Here is a 22,284-nt window from a genome sequence, read left to right as displayed (position 1 = left end):
TAAAAAATAATACCAAAAAACCCAAACCCACTGTCACTGGAAAAGATGAGGCCCTCTGCTTGCGTGCAGACTTGGAAACGCTATACGGGGTCTCTCTGAGTCGGAACTGACTCTATAGCACATCACCACCATCACTACCATAGTTAATTTTTTCTCGTTGCTGAAAATTTTCTTTGGTATGAGTATACCACAATTTATACTTTCTGCTCTGAAAATCTTTTTTTTTTTTTTTAAGTAAAATTTGTGTTATAAATTGAGCGAAGGTGTATAGGGCAGATCATCAGCTTTATGTTCAGCAGATCACACACTTTGTTTCATCTCAGTGATTGCAATCCCCTCCAGGCAACATCATTTATCCTGCTTCCTCTTATGGATTCTATTTCCATTCCCAGTCACTGCTTCGGAAATTTGTCCCTGGGTAAATGCTGTCCTTTGAATTTTGAGTGGTTGACCATTTCATGGTGTGTGTACCTCACTAGTGTTGTCATCTACCCTGTATACCTTTTGCTTGACTGAAAATTGAGCCGTGGGGGTGAGTTCAATTCTAGACTGGAAGGGTGACAAGTGCCATAGTCTTGGGGTTCCATCCATCTTTATTTCATCAGGAAGCGTGTTTTTTGTTTTTTTTTTCCTTACAATTTTAAGTTTTGTTATGCATTTTCTCCCACTTTATCCAAGACCTTCTAGTGTGATCCATTTCAGACCAATTGGTAATGGTGGCAGAACACCACCTAGTTCTGGCTTTAGGATCTTGGAGTCTGATGTTCGTGAAGGCTAATTAGTTGCATGCAAATTCAGTTGTCATCAGTCTTTTTTCTTCCAAATAGGAAGGCACCAATAGTTGTACCTTAGATAGCCACTCTTGAACTTTTAAGATCCCAGTTGCTACCCACCAAAGTAGGATGTAGAGACCATTCTTAGTGAATTATGTTGCACCTGTTAATCTTGGTGTCCACTGAGACTATGGTTCTGAGCCTCCCGGCCCAGATGCTCATTCCTTCAAGGTGTTTGGTAATGTCTAAGAACTTTTCATAACTTGGAAATCTTTACCTATTAACTAGAGTGTTTAGATCTACAGTTCTTTAAGGTAATTAGCAATGTATTTGGATTCACAATGTATTTGTGTTCTGTTTTTCTTGTATGATTTTGTTTTTCTATCCTCTTCTTTTTGGTTAATTACAATTTTTCATTTATTTCGTAGGTTTTTTGCAATAGCGCCTTTCCTTTTCATTAAAAAAAAAAAAAGTTGCTTTAGGGATTACACAATACATCCTTAATTTGTCGCAATCTATTTAGAATTATTACTGTATTGTTGTTGTTGTTAAGTGCTATCAAGTCAGTTCCGACTCATAGTGACCCTGTGTAGGGTTCCTGAGCAGTGGCTGGTGAGTTTGAACTGCTGACCTTGCAGTTCAAACCGACCTTGCAGTCTAGCGCTTACCCTACAGTCTCACACCAGGACCCCATTATTGTACTTACTGTTATTATAGTTAAATGCTGTTGAGTGCATTACAATTCATAGCAACCTTGTATAGGTTTTCCGAAGAGCAGCTGGCGGATTTGAACTTCTGACCTTGTGGTTTGTAGTGCAGTGCTGATCTTACAGGGCCACATCAGGATTCGCATTGTTATACTACTTCATGTGAAATGCAAGACCTTACAACCACATAGATCCATTTCCCTATGTCCTATTCCCCCAATGCTGTATTTCCCATATATGCCATACCTACAACGTTATCATTTGGGCTTGAGAAAGCCATATGTGTTTTAAAGACATCAAGAAAAATATTAATTTGAACCTATCTGCATAATCACCATTTTTGAGTTGAACTGGAAGACACTATTCATTCTTGAAGATCTGAGTTTCGAATACTTCCTTAAACCCTGAAAAGCTTCCTGTAGGTGTTACTTACAGCAGGTCTGCTGGGGAGCAGTTTTCTTTAATGTGAGCATGTTATTTTGCCTTTATTCTTTAGGGTACCTAGCCTAGTGATCTTTGCTCCAGTTATTCTGACTCTTTGTAATCTTTCCACCTATGTTCCTTGTGTCTGTGACTAGTAGATTATGCTGGTGGTAATGGTTTGTGACGTCCAAGGCTTGGCCATTAAGGGCTTCAGGATTTCCATCTTTCTCTTGTGATCATTTTTCTCTTTGGGAAGCCAGCTGTCATGTTGTGATAACCCTCAATCTGGTGTTTGAGAAGGCCTGTATAGGGAGGAATGGACGCTCCTCCAGCAACCACTATCCACCTGTGAACCATGTAAGTGAGACACCTAAGAAGTGAGTCTGCTGTCTTCAGTCATTTGCAGCCCTGGCGCCATCTTGATTGCAATCTCATGAAAGACCTGTGTCAGAACTGTATATCCAGACACCCCCAAATTCCTGACCCACAGGAACTGTGAGACATAATAAACCACTAATAATAATATTATTTTGTCTTGCTGCTTTCAGATGCTGTTTCATTATGATGTGCCTAGGTGAGAGGTTTTCTATTTATTATGCTTGGGATTTGGTGAGCTTCTTGACTCTTTACATTTATGTCTGTTATTGATGGAGTTAAAATGGAAATCTTTCAAGAAAGTGAGGCGGCACAGGAGGCACTCACTCATCTCTGCCAAGAAATTTGGAAGACAACTCTTTGGCCGACTGATTGGAAGAGATTCATATTTGTGCCCATTCCGAAGAGGTGATGCAACGGAATGCGGAAATCATGGGACAGTCTCTTTGATATCTCATGCGAGTAAAGTTTTGCTAAAGGTAATACAGAAATGGCTACAATCATACATTGACAGAGAACTTCCAAAGGTTCAAGCTGGATTCAGAAGAGGCCGTGGAATGAGGAATATCATTGCTGATGCCGATGGATCTTGGCTGAAAGTAGAGAATATCAGAAAGATGTTTACCTATGCTTTATTGAACATGCAAAGGCTTTAGATTGTGTGGATCATGACAAACTATGGACCACAATGTGAAGTATGAGTATTCCGGAACACTTAATTGTGCTCATGAGGAATCTGTACCTGGACCAAGAAGTGGTTGTTCAAACAGAACATGGGAACACTGAATGATTTAAAATGAAGAAAGTTGTACGACAGGGTTGTGTTCTTTTACCATACTTATTCACCCTCTATGCTAAGCAAATAATCCGAGAAAAGCTGGGTTCTATGAAGAAAACCGTGGCATCAGGATTGGAGGAAGACTCATTAACAACCTGCTATATACAGATGATACAGCCTTGCTTGCTGAAAGTGAAGAGGACTTAAAACATTTACTGATGAGAAGATTAGAGCACAGCCTTCAGTATGGATTACATCTCAATGTAAAGAAAACAAAAATCTTCAGCACTGGACCAATAAACAACATTCATATCAACGGAGAAAAGATTGAAGTTTTCAAGGACTTCATTCTTCTTGGTTCAACCATCAACACTCACGGAAGCAGCAGTCAAGAAATCAGACGATGTATTGCATTAGGCAAATCTGCTGCACAAGACCTTTTTAAAGTGTTGAAGAGCAAAGATGTCAGCTTGAGGACTAAGGTGCACCTGACCCAAGTCATGGTATTTTCAGTAACCTCATGTGCATGTGAAAGCTGGACAATCAATAAGGAAGACCATAGAAGAATTGATGCTTTTGAGTTATGGTGTTGGAGGAGAATATTGAAAGTGCCATGGGCTGCCAAAAGAACAAACAGATCCGTTTTGGAAGAAGTGCAGCCAGAGTGCTCCTTGGAGGCCAGGATGGCCAAACTTCGTCTCTCCTACTTTGGACATATTGTCAGGAGGGACCAGTCATTGGAGAAGGATATCATGTTTGGTAAGGTGGAGGATCAGAGAAAAAGAGGAAGACCCCCAACGAGATGGATTGGCCAAGTGGCAGCATCAGTGGGCTCAAGCATGGCAACAGTAGTGAGGTTGGTCCAGGATTGGGCAGTGCTTCGTTCTGCTGTGCATCAGGTCGCTATGGGTCAGTACCGACTCGATGGCACCTAACAACAAGAACAACAACCACATTTGGGAAATTTTCAGTTATTCCTTAAACATTATTTCTACCTCATTTTATTTCTTTTGTGTCACCAGTTGCATGCATGTTAGACATTTAGATATAGTACTACAGAATACCTTTCTATTTTAGCCCCTTTCTTCTCTCTCCTTCAGAATGAATAATTTCTACTTAGTTGTTTTCAAGATTACCAACCTTTCTTTTATTATCTTAAGTATTCTGTTAAACCCATCCAGTAAATAAATTTAAGAAAAAAACAACAGATACTGAATTTTTAGTTTTGAAATTGCCATTTCATTCTTTTGTATAGTTTCTGTTTCTTTGCTGAAAGTTTTTATTCATTAAGAACACATATTTTCTTTTAAATTATTGACCATAGTTATAATAGATAAGCCCCATGTATGTGAAGCACAATTCAGATTTGATCTTCATTGCTTGTTTTTTTTGGTGAATATGGGTTACAGTTCTTATTTCTTTTATGTTTCATAATTTTGAATTTGATTGTGAACATTGAAGATTTGGGACTCTCCAGCTTTGGTGTTCTCCTTTTGGGGCCTTTTCCCATTACTTTCCAACTGTGGTTGTTATGGTTAAGTGCCTGTTGAATGAGTTCTGACTCTTAACGACCTTGTAAAGAGTTTTTGAGGAGCGGTTGGTGAGTTTAAACTACTGACCTTACAGTTCAAACCAACTTGATGGTCAAATGCTTATCCTCTGTAGTCTTTTAAAAACCCTACACAGTTGTAGGTTTATGTTTACATTTTAGCTGCGTCATCATCTCAGTTGAGGTTTGCATTAGATGCAAAGCTATAAAAGTGAGAATATCACCAGTGCTATGCTGTTCTTTCAAATTTGAATTTCCCCTAGTTTCTGCCTGCTTTGGTCACTCTTTTTTGGCTTCTGGTAGTTGTTCATAATTTGTAAATATCAATAGGGGGAGTTCGTGGATTTGCAGTTACTTCATCATTGCTAGAAGCAGAAGCAGTACTTATCATGTGTCTACTCAATGCAGATAAGGAGTCCTGCTGGTGCAGTGGGTTAAGTGTTAGGCTGCAACCCTAAAGTTTGCTGGTTTGAACCTGTCAGCTGCTCAGCGGGAGAAAGATGAGGCAGTCTGTTGTTATAATGATTTTAAACCCTGGGACTGTAGGGAGCAGTTCTCATCAGGCCTGTAAGACTACTTTGCGTCCAGTTTTACTCTAAGACAGTAGGTTTTATTTAAATATGTTGATTATCTTAGTTGTTTTCACGTATGGGCTATAATGAATGGTAATCTTGTGTTCATTGTTAAAAAAAATTTCTTATTCAAGAAATAGACAGCAAAGTGCATAAAATAGAAATGTATAAACCTGTGAATTTATACACTACACACACGCACACACACACACACGCACATGCACACTGCCTGCTTCTCCTTCTCTCATGATGTAGCAAGTTTCTAACTCTTCAGAAGACTCCTTCATGCCCTTTCCCTAGCAATACTTGCCATTCCCTAAAGCTAATCATTATTTTGATTTTGTCCTCACTTCAGCATGCTTTTTATGTATTTATTTGTGTGTGTAGTATTCCATTGTACAGTTTATTTATCTATTTTACTGGTGATAGACATTTATGCTGTTCTTTTTTTTTGGCTGTTTGAATAAAGCTTCTTTAACTACTCTTGTCGAGATACATATCTTATGAAGATATGTATAAGAATACTTAAAGAACCTTTATTCAGATAGCCAAAAGAAAAAACCAACATGAATGTCCATCAACAGTAAAATGGATAAATAAATTGTACAATGAAATACTACACACATGATTCTCACACATCTTTTTGATAGGACTTGTTGGCCTCCTGGTATGACTTTTGTTTAAGATCACAGAGGTTCTGGGTTCAGGTTCTGGTGGACCACTTCCTTAGTATTTTGGAGTCCTGCTCTGGTCAGTGTGCTGGACTTCCAAGTTGGTTTGAACTGCAAGGTCAGTGGTTCACGTTCACCAGCCGCTCCTTGGAGATCCGATACTTGGTCAATGGGTTGGAACTGACTTGACAGCACTTAACAAAAACAACACATATCTTTTGGTGAACTAATTACTCTTGGGTGTATACTTAAGGATGCAATTGATAGGTCATATGGCAGAAACTTTTATTAAACAAAAATATAAAAATGCAGAACTATTATTTCTCTACATATCCCCATATAGGTCTGTATACTCCGAAGGTGGTGTTTCCATCTCTTTAGCCTTTCCCTGAAGAATTTTGCAGTCTTCAATTTATACCTTGGTAAAAGGTCAGTTTTGACGTACTTGAGGGACTCAAATTATGTCCCCTTTAAATGTTCTTTGAAGTTGGGGAGAAAAATTAAGTATGAAGGGCAAGATCAGGAGTGTATGGTGGATGAGGTAAGGTTTTGCAGCAAAATTCTTGTAGGGTAGTCCTTGCTAACATGAAAGAATGATCATTGTTACAATAGGAAAACATTCCTTGTTGTACATTTATTGACTTTTTCCTTACCATTGCAGTGTTGAATTTTCTTAAAACTTCTTCCTAATTAGCTCCATGTCCTTTGACTCTGCAGAATTAGCACAGGACTGCTAACTGCTGGCTCAGTGTCACTTGACATAACATCATGTTGTTGTTGTTGTTGTTAAGTGCCGTCGAGTCGGTTCCGACCCATAGCGACCCTGTATAGGGTTTCCGAGGGTGTAAATCTTTACGGGAGTAGAAAGCCTCATCTTTCTCCCGTGGAGCGGCTGGTAGTTTCGAACCGCTGACCTTAAGGTTCGCAGCCCGATTTGTAACCACTACGCTACCAGAGCTCATGAATTACCCCTTAATTGACTTAACAGATCCCTTGGGAAGCCACTGTTTTAATTAGAGCTTTTTTTTTTTTTTTAAGGTACCTTAATGAGACTATGAAGGGTATATTACTGAGAGAACTTGTCTGTGCCCCTCTACAGAGTTAGACATGGTTTTAACGGAAAAGGCCCATGCATGTATCAAATGGAACCCTAGTAGCCGTACTTTTGGACTTACCCTTCTACAACCACTTTGTGATATATAATAATATCCTTACTTACTTGTTTTTAATCTGTTCTGTCCCTTCATTAGAATTGAAGACCTATAAAGGAAGACTTTTTTGTGGTTGTTCATTGCTGTGTGTCCCTTTTACCTAGAACTGTCCTAGCAGCTAGTGAGAACTCAGTTATATGTAGATCAGTGAAATATGGTGTCTCTGCTTACAATGTCTTTGAGCCATAAGGCATTCATTATACAAAGGTGATTTTGCCAGATAGCTGAACTTTATAACCTTTTGACTTCAAGACTTGTGTAATGGGTAAACTCTGTAGTTGGCATTTCTAAAGAATAATTACATGTTACTTTTTATTTTTTAAACACAGTGTTCTGAACTTAATTTACTCTTTGGGAGTGAATATGTTATTTTGACCAGAATCAAGAAAACTGGGTTAAAGTATCTTTTCTGATACTCTCTCAGAAAAGTTAATCTCAGAAAAGTTAAAATTTGTCTTTGGCTCAGTTGATCCCTAGTTGTAGTGAGTAGATGATCACTTATGATCCCAACTTTCTCTAAAGTTCGGACTGATAGTGGCGTTATTCATTGTGGAATATTTTAATACAAGGGGCTTCAAAAAGTTTTTGGAAAAATTCTTTTCACTCCACTTTCTAAGAACATTTTCAATATCTTTTCACTCTATTTTCTAAGAACTTTTGAAATCCCCTTGTAGATGCTTACCTTGAGATGCTATTCAAGTTACAGATTTATTATCTCTAACAGCATGTGATTTCAGGCAGCTGTATTTTTAATTACTTAAGAAAATTCTGATTTGTCTGCCTTTTTATTTGCCAACTTTTTCTGTGATACTTGGTGTTACTATGTATTGTTTTTTCCACTGATTTGTAATTTCATTTTCTTGTCTTCTCCATTAAGTTAAATAAGTCTTGTTCTCTATACCATGTGAGTAGGCACTCAGAATAAATGTGTAATAGTGCCAGAACACTGCCACCCCACCCCATAAATGCCCATATCTGAATCCCCAGAATTTGTAAGTGTATTATGTTACATGGCGAGGAAATATTAAGGTTTCAAGTGGAATTAATGTTGTTAATCAGCTGACCATTAGAAAATTAATACATGTATCTAGTGTAAAAAATTAATTTCAGAAATGAATATTCTGAAAATATTTATAAAATACACCAAAGCAATTTTTTTTTTTTCTTGGTGGGACCTCATAATTTTAGAAGCTAGCCTGCAACTTTTTCTTTAATTAACAACAAGAAGTTTTTGTTGCTTATTTGATATATTAATACCTTGTGGTTTTGTTTTAGGTCAGCTTTTTACACAATTTGTGAACTAGGTACAAAAGTCCTCAGAAATTTGTTGGTGTCAGGCTGCTGAGTTTGGATTGGATGGAAGGAGTTCATTCCTCTTGTGATAAGTCTTAGCTTCTTAGTTACCCACAGTATATGAGGGGAATGGTGACCTAAATAATTCAAAATGTTGAAATGAATCTGAACTATGTTGAATGGCTTAGGAAGATTTAGTACCATTTTATTGAGTTGTAATACTAAAAGGGAGCCCTGGTGTGGCGCTGTGGGTTAATGCATAGCCATTTGAACTGCAAGGTTGGCAGTTCAAGCTCACCAGCTGCTCCTCGGAAACCCTATATAGGGTCGCTATGGGTCGCGACCAACTCGATGGCACTGCACAACAACAACAAAATACTAAAAGGGCTTGTACTTTATGGAAGCATTTTCAGAGTGACAGATTAATTATTGGGTGTCATGGTGGAAGGCAGGAATTGCATAAATTCGTAGTCGTAATCCCATATTAAAATCAGAAAGAAATAGGAGAACTTGTATAGGTCATACTAATTCTAAAGCTGTGGAAAGCCCAAGGTTCAGAGAGTATAGTTTTAAGCAATTGGTTCAAGATACCTAAGCTGGTTTAAACTGTCAACAGAATTTTAAGTCTCTGAATTATAAATACAGTGTGACTTAGAGTTATTTTCCTGTCTTTCTGCATATACAGGTAAGATAAAAATGGAAACATTTTGAGGTCTTAACGTTGAACTTTATTTTTTCTGTCAAGAGTGCAGTTATTTGCTTTTTGTCATATCGATAGCTGGGTAGATACAGGTGTGCTGTGTGGGTACTAGGTGCTGTCCAGTCAGAACTGACTCAGTGACTTTATGCACAACAGAAGGAAACACTGCCCTGCCTTGTGCCCATCTCACAATTGTTGCTGGGCTTGAACCCAGTGCTGCTGACACTGTGCTAGTCCATCTCGTGGTGGAGGTGTCTCTTTTTCACCGACCCGCCACTTCAGTAAACTTGATGCCCTTCTTCAGGGATTGGGCCCTTCTGGTAATATGTCCAACGTTTGAGAGACTAAATCTGACCATCCTGGCTTCTAAGAAGTGTTCTGGCAGTACTTCCTCAAACACAGGTTTGTTTTTCTGGCAGTCCATAGTACTTTTAAGGAGCTCTGGTAGCGTAGTGGTTACGAATCGGGCTGCGAACCTTAAGGTTAGAAGTTTGAAACTACCAGCCACTCCACGGGATAAAGATGAGGCTTTCTGCTCCTGTAAAGATTTACAGTCTCGGAAACCCTATACAGGGTCGCCATGGATCGGAACCGACTCAACAGCACTTAACAACAACAACGTAGTACTTTTAATCTCCTCCAGCCCCGTAGATCAAATGCATTAATTCTACTATATTAAGAACAGCTGTATTTTAGTATGCTATTTCTGGGTCAGCACTGGTCTGTTATTATTTTGTTGTTTGCTGCTGGGGTTTTGTTTTGTTTTTTTGCTATTATGCCTGATTATGTAAACTCTGTGCTCAGTAAGCTCGATTTGCGAATTTGTCCAGATTATGTGATAGATTCTTAAAGGTCTTTGAAAGTAAAAGGTGTAATAGTAAGTAACTAGCACATATTAGACTCCTGGTGTGGCATTGTAGGATAAGCACATACTGTGAACCACAAGTATGGTGGTTCAAACCCACCTGTTGCTCCTCAGAAACCCTGTACAAGATGGCTATGAGTTGGGAAAACAATATATATTGAGAAGACTCAAATTGCCTTGATCTAAGGTAATTATTCGTGGGAGAAGAGTGTATTTTTTATCTCTTTTTTATACTTTTTGCTTATATTACCTTAAGATAATGCCAACTTTTAAAACTTCGCATGCCTATTTTTGTGACAACTTCATGTCAGAATCATTTTAAGCTGAAGAGAATGGAGACCCTTGGACATTTTTTCAGATTTTTGATCTTAGGACATGAGTTGCATGCTGAAAGTTGAAACTTGTGGTTCCATCTATTTTAAATGGATCTAATTGAATTGTTTCTCCTGAACAACATTGCCTTAGTAGGGTATCTGAGAGAGTGAACAAGAGAGAGTCAACTATCCAGTTAAAAAGTAACCAGTAATACTGTCTGGAGTCTTAAAAACATTGATATAAATAGGCAAAATTTCTCTTCTGATCATCAAGATCAAAAAAGGGAGGCTGAAGTCTAGGTAATGAGGCTATCAGTATGTGAAGTCGGTTAATTTTCTATGAGCACATCAGCATTCTCATCTCGTCTTATGATAATGATTAGCAGTCTTTGTAAGGGAAGTTTCAGTGAGTCCTTAGAAAATGTAGGTTGGTGAAATCCCTCATGTGAAACTAAATGTTGACCTGGCATCTCTGGAACTTGGAGGATGGCCAAATGGGTTTGGCCTTGGTTAAACAGAGTTTTAATCATTAATTGGGAATAGATGAAGTTGGTGAGCTGATACATTGGTTTTAAAGCTCAAATTTTAGTTTATAAGTAGCTCCTAATTGTGATAGGGAATGCTGATGTGTGGTGCTGTAGGATGAGCACTGGGCCGATAACTACAAGATTGGCAGTTCAAACCCACCAGCGGCGTCTTGGAAACCCTATATAGGGTCGCTGTGAGTTGGAATGGACTCAGTGGCACATTAAAACAACAACTACAACCATGATAGGGGGCGTATGGCTCTGTAGGATAAGCACTGAACTGTAAACCACAAGGTTGGCAGGTTAAGCCCAGTAGCTGCTTCGTGGGAGAAAGATGATGCTTTCTGTTCCTATAAAATTTTATAGCCTCATAATCTTGTATAGGAACGCTGTGAATCAGAACCGACTTGATGGCACTTAACAATGACAGCTGTGACTGGGGAAAAGTCAAATGAATTATTTTACCACTCATGTTATCAATGATCAATTATGTACATGAGCTACTTTCCAAAACATGATGTTTGATACAAAGGATCAAACTGTCATCATAGGTAGCATTTGGATGTGGGAAGTAATATTGAATTGTACATTTTAAAAAATGATTTACATTTGCTTCTTTTGTTGTTAGGTACCATTGAGTCGGTACCCACCCATAGTGACCCTATGTACAACAGAACGAAACACTGCCCAGTCCTGAGCCAACCTCATGATTCTGCCACACTTGAGCCCATTGATTCTGCCACTTTGCCAATCCATCTTGTTGGGGGTCTTCCTCTTTTTCTCTGACCCTCCACCTTACCAAACATGTTATCCTTCTCCAGTGACTGGTCCCTCCTGACAATATGTCCCAAGTATGAGAGATGAAGTTTGGCCATCCTGGCCACCAAGGAGCACTCTGGCTGCACCTCTTCCAACACAGATCTGTCTGTTTTGGTAGCCCATGGTACTTTCAGTATTCTCCTTCAACACCATAACTCAAAAGCATCAATTCTTCTAGTCTTCTTTATTCACTGTGCAGCTTTTATTCCTTCAATTCCTGGTGCCTTGTTCTTTGCCAGTTCCTTTAATGAACCTTGGACTTCTTACTTCAATATTACTGGTTCTTGATCATATGCTACCTCTTGAAATGGTTGAACATTAACCATCTCCTTTTGGTAAATGACTCTGTGTATTCCTTCCATCTTCTCTTGATGCTTTCTGCATCATTCAATAATTTGCCCAGAGAATCCTTCAATAACAAAATCAAGGCTTGAATTTTTTCTTCAGTTCCCCCGTCTTGAGAAATGCTGAGTGTGTTCTTCCCTTTTGGTTTTCTGACTCCAGATCTTTGCACATTTTGTTGTAATATTTGACTTTGTCTTCTTGAGCTGACCTTTGAAATTTTCCCTTCAGCTCTTGTACCTCCTCATTTCTTCTATTTGCTTTAGCATCTCTATGTTGGAGAGCAAGTTTCAGTGTATCTTCTGACATGCATTTTGATCTTTTCCTTCTTTCTTGTCTTCTTCATGACTTTTTGCTTTCTTCATGTATGATGTTCTTGATGTCATCCTTCAACTCTTCTGGTCTTTGGTCATTAGTATGTAATACATCAACTCTGTTCTTCAGATGATCTCTAAATTCAGGTGGGATATATTCAAGGTCATATTTTGGCTCTCGTGGACTTATTTTCATTTTCTTCAGCTTCAATCTGAATTTGCATATGAGCATATGATGGTCTGTTCCACAATCTGTCCCTGGCCTTGTTTTGGCTGATTATATGGAGCTCTTCCATCTTCTCTTTCCACAGATGTAGTCAGTTTGATTTCTGTGTATTCCATATAGTGAGGTCCAGGTGTATAGTTATCTTTTATGTTATATTTATTAAAAGGTGTTTGCAATGAACAAGTTATTGATCTTGCACAAATTTCTTAAGTAATCTCCAGCATAATTTCTGTCCCCAAGACCTTATTTTCCAACTACTGATCCTTTCTCTTTGTTTCCAACTTTTGCATTGTAATCATCAGTAATTATCAATACATCTCAATTGCATTTTTAATCAATTTCAGCCTGAAGAAGTTGATAGAATTCTTCAATTTCACCATCACTGGCTTTTGTGGTTGATCATAAATTTGAATAATAGTGGTATTAACTGGTCTTTCTTGTAGGCGTATGGATATTATTCTATAACAGACAGTGTTGTACCTCATGACTGATCTTGATATGTTCTTTCTGATTATGAATGCGACCCCATTCCTCTTCTGTTATTCCATGCATAGTAAACTATGTGAATGCCGGATTCAAAATGCCCAATACCAGTCAGTTTCAGGTCACTAGTGCCTAGAATACCGATGTTTATGTGTTCCATTTCATTTTTGAAAGTTTCCAATTTTCCTAGATTCTTAATTTTGTACATTCAATGTTCTGATTAATAATGGATTTTTGCAGCTGTTTCTTTTCATTTTGAGTTGTGCCCCATCAGCAAATGAAGGTCCCGAGGGCTTTACTCCATTCGAGTCATCACAGTCAACTCTACTTTGAGGAGGCAGCTCTTTCCCAGTTGCATTTTGAGTGCCTTCCAACCTGAGGGGCCCATATTCTGGCATTCACTCTGACAATATTCTGATGCTCTTCACCATATTTCAATATTAATTTATCTGGTACTCACAGTGTTTTACTACTATTCATGAGGTTTTCAGTGACTAAATTTTCGGAAGTAGTTCGTCTCGATGGCACGTAACAACAACAACAACAACCGGAAAGTCTATAAAATATAGTAAAAATCCTCAGAGTTCAGTCTTAATTCTGAAAAAGAAGCCTTCTATTTGTAAGTTACAAAACTGAAAAAAAATTCACAGTAAAAGGTTTTCACTTTGTGTGTTTTAAAATTGAACAATGAAATGTAGTCAATATATAGTGGTTATGTTTTTGTTGTTAAGTGCTGTCGAGTCGGTTCCGACCCATAGCGACCCTATACAGGGTTTCTGAGGCTGTAAATCTTTACGGGAGCAGAAAGCCTCATCTTTCTCCCACAGAGTGGCTGGTAGTTTCAAACTGCTGACCTTACACTTCATAGCCCAATTTGTAACCACTACGCTACTAGAGCTCCTATATAGTGGTTATAAGTCGGGCTAATAACCTCAAGGTCAGCAGTTCGAAACTGCATGGGAGAAAGATGAGTGTTCCTGCTCCCATAAAGATGTACAGTTTCAGAAACCCTATGCAAAGTTGCTCTGCGTTGGAGCCAACTCCACAGCACATCACCACCACCTGTATCTATGAGGGGGTTTCATTATCATCAAAGTTCCATTATCTTTTAATTCCATTTTTCATTGAAGTTTCTGAAGCCTTCTCCTCCTTTCTAGAATATATGAGCTTTTAAATTCAGAAACAATGCAATTGTTTCAATGGAGTTGTTTTATGCATCATTCAGAATTTCCTTTGATGTTTCTTAGCAACAGAAAACAAATAATTTTCTTAGGATTGGATTTTGTTACACAGCTTTTGTGTGATGTGACTGAGTTTTTGGAATTTATTGGGAGAAAAAAAATGCCAGAAGGTTTTCCAAAGAAGTAGGTTGCATTTTTGAGTATCCAAATATATGTATTTGGAATCCTTATATGCCGCTGTATCTATGAGGGGGCTGGACTCTGAGGTCAGTTTGAACTGCAAATTTAGTGGTTCAAATTGACCAGCTGCTCCTTGGAAACCCTATACAGAGACCCTATGAATCAAAACCAACCTGATGGCACTTAACAACATCAACAATATATATACATATGTGTGTGTGTGTAAGTGTGTGTATAAAAGTGCTCATCTTATTTCAGTTGAATCCTGTGCCACATTTTTCTTTTTTCCTTTTGGCTTTTATTTCAGCATAAAAAACAAAACCCTGTACTATTTTGTGATAAGTATATGGTCAATTTTGAGATAATGAAAGCTTGCAGCACATTTTCAGCTGATTTTTCTCGTAACTTTATTTGCTATATATTTAGCCACAGTATAGTAATTTGGGGTCATTTCCAACCTTCTTTTTCCTTTTCTCTTGATGGACTGTTTTAAAAGTTAAATTGTTCTGAAACAAAGACTCTGACAAAATACTGTGCTGTTAGTTGCTGTTTACTTGCCATGGTTCTAAATCAAGCCCATAATGAGAAAATAGATTTGGCTCACTGAGTAAGGCTAGAAGTACCCACTGCAATGTTTGAACCAGTGGAACTTTCCTTAGATTTTTCAAGCAGTAGCTATATGACACTGATTTTTCTCAAAATTTCTGGCTATATGTGTGACAATCTTGCATTTTACCAATGAGAAACCTGATAGTGAGGTCACATTAACCTGTCCCTCAGGCCATTATTTGGCAACCATGCCATTTAGACCCCCTTTTACCTTTCCCTTTTGGACAGTGGCTGTTGTTGTCAGGTGCCATTGGGTGGATTCCAACTCATAGTGACCTTATGTACAACAGAATGAAACACTGCTCAGTCCTGCGCCATCCTCACAATCATTTTTAAGCTTGAGTCCACTGTTGCTGACATGGTGTCCGTCCGTCTCCTTGAGAATCTTTTTCTTTGTGCTGACCCTTCAGTTTATCAAGCATAGTGTCTTTCTCCAGGGACTGGTCTTTCCTGATAGATATCTGAAGCATGAGAGATGAAGTCTCGCTACCCTGGCTTCTAAGGAACATTCTGGATGTACTTCTTCCAACAGAAATGTGTTCATGTGGCAGTACCTGTTCCTTTCAGTATTTTTCTCCAACACCATAACTTAAATGCAATGATTCTCCTACCGTCCTCTTTATTCATTGTCCAACTTTCACATGAGTATGAGCTTATTCAGAATGCCATGGCTTGCATCAAGCGTACCTTAATCTTCAGACTGACGTCTTTGCTGTTGAATATTTTTAAGAGATCTTCTGAAGCACATTTGTCCAATGCAATACATCGGTTGGTGTCTTGACTGCTACTTCCATAAGTGTTGGTAGTAGTTCCAGGCAAAATGAAGTCTTTACCAACTTCAGTCTTTTCTGCATTGAGGTGCAATCCATCTGAAGGCTTTAGTCTTTTATCTTCATCAGTAAGTATTTTAAGACCTGTTAACTTTCATCAAGCAAGGTTGTATCATTTGCATGTCTCAGGTTGTTAATGAGTCTTCCTCCAATCCTGATGCCATGATCTTCGTCATATAATCCATCTTCTCGGATCATTTGCTCAGCATATAGTTTGAATAAGTATGGTGAAAGAATACAATTCTGGCACTCACCTTTCCTGATCTTAAATCATTCAGTGTCCCCTTGTTCTGTTCAAATGACTGTTTTTTCATCTCTGTACATGTTCCTGATGAGCACAATTAAGTGTTTTGGAATATTCATTTTCTTCAATGTTGTCCATAGTTTGTCTTGATCGACACAGTCTAAAGCCTTTGGATAGTCAATAAAGCACAGGTGAATGTCTTTCTGGTTATTTTGTGCTTTGAGCCAAGATCCATTGGATTTAGCAAGGATATTCCTCATTCTATAACCTCGTATGAATGTGGCTTGAACCTCTGGCAACTCCATGTCTGTGTTGTGTTGTAGCCATTTTTGAATTATATTTATTAAACTTTTACTTGCATGTGATATTAGTGTTACTGTCTGATGATTTCCATGTTCTGTTGGGTCACTGCTCTTTGTAATGGGCACAAATATTGGATCTCTTACAATCTGTTGGCCAGGTAGCTGTCTATTAAATTTCTTGGCATAGATAAGTGAGTTTCTTCAGTGCTGCATCAGTTTGTTGAAAGATTTCAATTTGCATTTCATCAGTCTTTGGAGACTTATTCTTTGCCAGTGCCTGCAGTGTACCTTGGACTTCTTCCGTGAGTACGATTCAGTCTTGATCATATGCTGCTTCTTGAAATGGTTAAACACCAGCCATTTCTTTTTGGTACATTGACTCTGTATTCCTTCCATCTTCTTTGATGTTTCATGCATCATTCAATAATTTGCCCAGAGAATCCTTCAATAATGAAAGTTGAGGCTTGGATTTTTTTCTTCAGTTCTTTCAATTTGAAAAATGCTAAGCATATTCTTCCCTTTTGGTTTTCTAACTCTGGGTTTTTGCACATTTTGTTATAATACTTGACTTTGTCTTCTCGAACTGCCCCTTGAAATTTTCTGTTCAGCTCTTTTACCTCCTCATTTCTTCAATTTGTTTGTGGAGAGCAAGTTTCAGAGTCTCTTCTGATACTTGTTTTGGTCTTTCCATTTTTCTTGTCTTCCAGTTTTTTGTCTTCCTTTATGATACCTTGATTTCATCCCACAACTCTTCTGGTTTTCTGTCATTAGTTTTTAATGCATAGTAATAGGGTTTTGTGTCATTTTCACTAGGCCAGGATTTCCAGAGGTTTAGCAGTTGACATGTGCTTATTCCCATGGTGATGAAACCTAATACAGGCATGATTAATTCTATGATGAATGGCTCTGAAGGGATGCTTTACAGAAGGGATGCTTCTTTGAAGGTGTGATATGCTCCCAATATAATGGACACATGGAAAAGCCTCTCTCTCTGTCTTCTGCTGGGGAACCAGGACTCCACCATTGTAAACCATTTCCTTGATGATAAAATTTCTCTTCCGTGATGGTTAAGTGCTGTGGAGTTGGTTCCAAGTCATACCAACCCTGTGTAGGGTTTCTAAAGCTGCAAATCTTTACAGGAGTAGAAACCCTCATCTTTCTCCTGCTGCGGAACAGTTGGTTATTTGGAATTGTGGATCTTGAGGTTAGCAGCCCAACTTCCCTTTATATATACACATATATATATGCTTCACTGTTTTTGTTTCTCTAGATGGCCTAAGGGATGCATCAAATCTGTTCTTGAGATGGTCTCTAAATTCAGGTGGGATATATTCAAGTTCTTAATTTTAGCTCTCGTGAACTTGTTTTAATATTCTTCAGCTTCTGTCTGACCTTGCCTATGAACAATTGATTATCTGCTTCAAACTACAATGATTAGTTATTCTAGTGCCTCTCTTTCCATGTTGTGGAGCTCACTGATTGCATCTTGCTTCTGGGGAAGCACTGAACTGTCAATTCTAGTCCTGAACTAATCTGTAGGAAACTCTCGCTGCTTTATAAGAAAGGGTAATGTTGTTTATAAGTGCCTTTGAGTTGGTTCTGACGCATAGTGACCCTGTATAGAGTTTCCGAGGAGTTGCTGATGGGTTTGACGCACTGACCTTGTGGTTAGTAATCTAGTCCTTAACCTACAGTGCCACACCAGTACGCCAAGAAAGGATTATAAGAACTATTTTATATTATTTTAGTAAATGTGAGTGCAGCTCATGTTGAGTATTTTTTAAAAAAATCTAGGAAATGGTATGCTTTTTAGAAACAATGTATTTTACTTATTAATTTATGTGTTTAATATCGTTAGACTTACGTTTTTTTTTTTTTTTGCAGTTGAGTCTTTATTTTAAAGCCTGCCAACTTAGCGCTTTCCACCAACTCGGGGAGCAGAAACTTTCATAGGCTTCACAATCTTTTGTTGAGGTGCTGCCTTTGTGGGAGCCTTAGCAGCAGCCATTGCTGTCTTTTTAGATGCTTGCTTGGCAGCCCTTATGGCCTGCTCTCGTTGAGCCTTTCTAACTTCAGGCTTCGGGTTTCTCTTGGCCATTATATCAGCAAGAGATGCACCAGTGGTGGCCCTCTGGAATTTGACTGCACGGCGGGTTCTTTTCTTTTGAATTTCTTCCGATTGCCCCTTTTTGTGCTTTCTTCAGTAGAGGACAGTCCAGTTTATCTGCTGAGGATTCCTCTTGGAAAGGAATGCAGATTCGCATTTTGCATTAAGAACTGGAAAACCTTCCCGTCGGTCCTGGCATGGCGTCTCCCGTGTCCGGGGTATATTTTGTATCCGCTGAAACTGCACAGTTCGACCTTCATGGCTGCGGCACCCGAGAAACAGGGAAGATGGAGAAGAGAAAGAGAGGATCATGGGAAGAGACCTTATATCTAGACTTACTTTTATATATACCTTTAGCGAATGGGCCTAGAAATAGTTCTGGCTGTATATTTAGGAAAACCTATGAAATTTTGAGAGTCCCTGGGTGGCACAAATGGTTAATTTACTTGGCTACTAAATTTGAGTTTCAGTTTTACCCTGAGGCACTTCAGAAGAAAGGCTGGACAGTCCACTGAGAAAAGAGCCATGGAATAGTGCAGTTCACTGGACAGTCCACTGAAAACCCTGTGGAATTGTACAGTTCTCGTCTGACTTTGGGGTCATCGTGAGTCAGAGTTGTATTCACAGCAACTGTTTCTTGGTGGTCTATGAAGTAATGTGCTTTTAGCTGCATCAGTAGGCTCAAGCATTACAAACATTGTGAGGAAGGTGCAGGACTGGGCAGTGTTTCGTTTGTTGTGCAGCGGGGTCACTGTGAGTCAGAATGAACTCAACAGCACCTAACAACTACTACTGCAGGAGTAACTTATTTTTCTTAGCAGTGCATTCATTTTAGAAAGATCTAGAAAAGATTTTTAAGAATATAGGAAAGGAGCTCTGGTAGCCTAGTGGTTAGGAGTTGGGCTGCTAATCTCAGGGTCAGCAGTTCGAAACTACCAGCTGTTCCGCGGGAGAAAGATGAGGCTTTCTGCTCCCTTAAAGATTTATAGCCTCGGAAACCCTGTACAGGGTCACTGTAAGTTAGAACTGACTCCACGGCACATAACCACCACCACCAGGAAATATTGTACGTTTAATAATAGTTTTTTTCTCATTCATCCTTTTTATTTGAAATAATATTGGCATAAAAAGTGAGTAAGAAAGAAGGCATTTTTAAAGAACCAGGTGTTGGCCACTTTTGAACTCTCTTCTTTTTTGATGCTTACCTGATTTACCTGTGTAAACCTTTTGCTTGAACTCACCTAGCCATTAAGGAAAATTATTATAAGTCAAATATTCCAACACTTTCCAGAGTCACTGATTTATGCTGTGGTTATAATATGTTGTTGATGTTAAGTGCTATTGAGTCGGTTCTGACCCATAGTGACCCTGTATAGGGTTTCCAAGGAGCAGCTGGTGAACTAGAACCACCAACTTTGCAGTTCAAATGGTTTTGCAGTCTGGTGCATTAACCCCCAGCGCCACAGCAAGACTCTGGGGTGTAATATAGAGATTCTATTTGTGACCTTGCATTAGAAGACAAAATATTTAGCAAATCAATAGAAAGGTGTATTTTGTTTTAGACATCCATTGTTGTTGTGTTTTTTTTTTTTTTAGTTTGTGCTTCATATATCGTATCTAAGGAGCTCTGATAGTGTAAGGGATTACAAGGTGGGCTGATAACCATGAGGTCAGTAGCTCGAATCTATCAGCTGCTCGTCTGGAGAAAGATGAGGATTCCTGCTACCTTAAGATTTATAGCTTTGGAAACCCTATACAGTGTCACTATGAGTCGGAACCGACTCCACGATGTATAGCCATAACTGCCATTATATGGCATTTAATCAAGCAGTTACCTGTGAAAGATATATATCAACCGATCATTAGGTTTTGATTTGTTGCTATTGTTCTTTGCTGTTGGATTGCTTATGACTCATGGCTGACCACATGTGCAGAGTAGTAGAATGGCTCTATAGAGCTTTTAGGGCTGTGACTTTCAGAGGCAGATCGCCAGGTCTGTCTTTTGAACTGCTATCTGGGTGGGTTCAAACTGCTAACTTCTTGGTTAGTAGTAGAGCGCTTAACCATTTGCAACACTTAGGGACTTCTTAACTATTTACTTAGCATCTGTTATATCTGTGTAAGGAGCCTTGGTAGCATAGTGGGTTACAAGTTGGGCTGCTAACTGCAAGGTCAGCAGTTCGAATCTAACAGGCACTCCAAGGGAGAAAGATGAAGTTTTCTGCTCCCATAAAGATTTAAAGCCTCAGAAACCCTATACAGGGAGGGTTGCTGTGAGTGGGACCGACTCTACGGCATACAACCACCACCATGCAATATGAACAAGACAGACCTGGACCCTGGTTTCTAAAAGATTTGTGGTCAAGTTTGGCAATAGTTTTAGAACCTTAAACAGATGCTCAGCAGACCTCTTTCATCCTGACCCCAGATAAGTTGCCAAAAGTCCCTACATCTTGGCATTTCTGCCCTTGGGGAGCTTGGAAAGAGAGAAAAACACATTCCATGCCTCATCCTCCACAGCAGCTAAATACTAGTGCTCCCATACCCACTATTGCGTGACCTGGGAGGACAGCACTAAATTATAGTGGAAAGACAAAATACTTTAACTGGGAAACCTATGTCATCTTTAATAGCTCTACTCCAGGCTGTAAAAATGATTAATATTCCAAAAGTCTTTGAGAATTCTATGCTGGCTTCTTTGACTGAGCTGTGAAATACAAGGGGGGAGGATGGCATGTTAAAAAGGAGGCAGTAGTGCAGCCCAGTCCGAGGATGTGTTCAGGGCAAACATCGATTCCCCCTATTCTTTCTCTTTCTACTATTTTTTTCTTCATCTCCCTATGCCTGGTGATAAGAGATATATTGGCACTGTAAGATAACTATTGGACTGCTAACCTTAGTGTTGGCTGTTTAAACCCACCAGTTAGTCTTTTTAAGCCCTGTAGGGTCTCTGTGAGACAGAACTGAAGAATGCCCATTCTTTGCAATGTTATCTATCCATCGTTTGTCATAATCCACACAGTCTAAAGCCTTTGTATAATTGATAAAGCACAGGTGAACGTCTTTCTGGACTTGTCTACTTTCAGTCATGATCCCCGTGATGTCGGCAGTGATAATCTCTAGTGCCACATTCTTGTGTGAATCCAAGTTGAATCTCTGGCAGTTCCCTGTGAATGTACTGTTTCAGCCATTTTGGAATCATCTTTAGCAAAATTTTACTTGCATTTGGTATTAATGATATTGTTAGATGATTTCTGTATTTTGTGGGTCACGTCTCTTTGGAATGGGCACAAATATGGATCTCTTCCAATCAGTTGACCAAATTTCCTGGCATCGATGAGTGAGTTTCTCCAATGCTGCATCAGTTAGTTGAAAGATTTCAGTTTGTAGTCCATCAATTCCCAGGGCCTTGTTCTATGCCATTGCCCCTTCAGTGCACTTTGGACTTCTTCCTTCAGTACCACTGGCTATTGATCATATGTTATTGTTGTTGTTAGGTGCCATTGAGTTGGTACCGACTCATAGTGACCCTATGCACAGCAGAACGAAACACTTCCTGATCCTGGATCCTGGGCCAGCCTCACAGTTGTTGCCACGCTTGATCCCATTGATGTTGCTACATTGCCATTCCATCTTGTTGGGGGGTCTTCTTCTTTTTCTCTGATCCTCCACCTTACCAAACATGATATTCCTCTCCAGCGACTGGTCCCTCCTGACAGTTTATCCGAAGTATGAGAGATGAAGTTTGTCCATCTTGACCTTCAAGGAGCACTCTGACTGCACTTCTTCTAACACAGATCTGATGGTTCTCTTGACAGCCATGGCACTTTCAGTTCTCCTCCAACACCATAACTTAAATGTGTCAATTCTTCTATGGTCTTTCTTATTC

At 39.0% G+C, this 22,284-nt stretch overlaps 1 protein-coding gene and 1 pseudogene across 1 annotated transcript in view; one reads left to right on the top strand and one right to left on the bottom strand.

The window, feature by feature from the left end:
- The window catches only part of BICC1 (BicC family RNA binding protein 1), a 366,532-nt gene that overhangs the window by 29,340 nt on the left and 314,908 nt on the right, over positions 1-22,284 (top strand). The window lies entirely within an intron of this gene.
- Positions 18,201-18,655, bottom strand: LOC102822357 (annotated as a pseudogene).

Source organism: Chrysochloris asiatica, unplaced genomic scaffold, assembly GCF_000296735.1.
Source record: "Chrysochloris asiatica unplaced genomic scaffold, ChrAsi1.0 scaffold00003, whole genome shotgun sequence".
In the NCBI taxonomy this organism is placed as follows: Eukaryota; Metazoa; Chordata; class Mammalia; order Afrosoricida; family Chrysochloridae; genus Chrysochloris; species Chrysochloris asiatica.
This window is presented reverse-complemented; position numbering and strand designations above follow the sequence as displayed.